This window comes from Nothobranchius furzeri, chromosome 6 (genome assembly GCF_043380555.1).
Source record: "Nothobranchius furzeri strain GRZ-AD chromosome 6, NfurGRZ-RIMD1, whole genome shotgun sequence".
NCBI lineage: Eukaryota > Metazoa > Chordata > Actinopteri > Cyprinodontiformes > Nothobranchiidae > Nothobranchius > Nothobranchius furzeri.
The window spans coordinates 25,662,441-25,663,492 of record NC_091746.1 but is presented as its reverse complement, the minus strand read 5'-3'; positions in this window follow the sequence as shown (position 1 = coordinate 25,663,492).

The window sequence follows — 1,052 nt, the reverse complement described above, 5'->3', positions numbered from 1 at the left end:
AGAGAGAGAGAGAGAGAGAGAGAGATGGGTTCAATTTTCAAAATAGCCTTTGAGGTCCCGGTCTCCGACACTTTCTCTGCCCTCTGAGGCTGGGTGTTGGGGGGGGGGGGGGGGGTGCCGCCATGTTGGTACAGCTGTCATCACGCTTCAGGCTCTTGTTGTTTGTCCCGTAGCTAATTCGATTAAAAGGGCATAGCTTTCATTCCTCTCACTTAGCTCCTACAACGTTCTGTTAGCCGGGGACCCATCGGGCCTCGGCTCCGTCTGTGTAAATAAAGCAGGCGGGAGAACGAGACGTGTTAAGACCTTATAAATAAATAAATATACTCTAAAGTTATCATCAACATCAAAAGGATTATGAGATTCAGACTGATGGAATGTTTTACACCAGCGAGACAATTTATTTACATATTTGGCATCAAAGATTTTAAAAGCGAGGAAAAACAAGATAACAGCCCAGCTGGCTCGCCGGTCTAAGGCGTTCTGATGCTGATCCTGGCTCAGCCCGTTTTTTAAAGCCTTCACTTTAATTATCGGGGGATGAACTGTCCCCTGAAACGTTTAATCATCATAGATAAGTTACTTATTTAGGGTTTTCTTTTCAATACATAAAAAAGCACGATGATGACCTAGCCTCTCATTAGTCCCTAAGGTGCTCTTCTCTGACAATCTGCAACATAATTTTTCTCTAATAAAGAAAAATCTAGAAGATTGTAGAATAAAATCTGGGTCTTTTCTTGATGACTTGTCTCAAAACTTAAAAAGCTGTTGTTAGGATTATGTATTATATTATTATATACAAGCAAAACACCAATAAAATCCATTAGTGGGCTTTAAAATACAAAGTGAGCCAAAACTTGGAGATTTTAAAAATTTAACACAGCATAATAGATGATTAATGTTGAGCTGTTTATCTCATTTGGATTTCTCACAGCTGTTTAAGGTCAAATTAATTTTAATAAGTCACATGTAAACAGTATTTTAATATTAAATCAGTTACTATGATATCAGCTAAATACTGTTTGTTTGAATGACTGATAAGCACACTCATC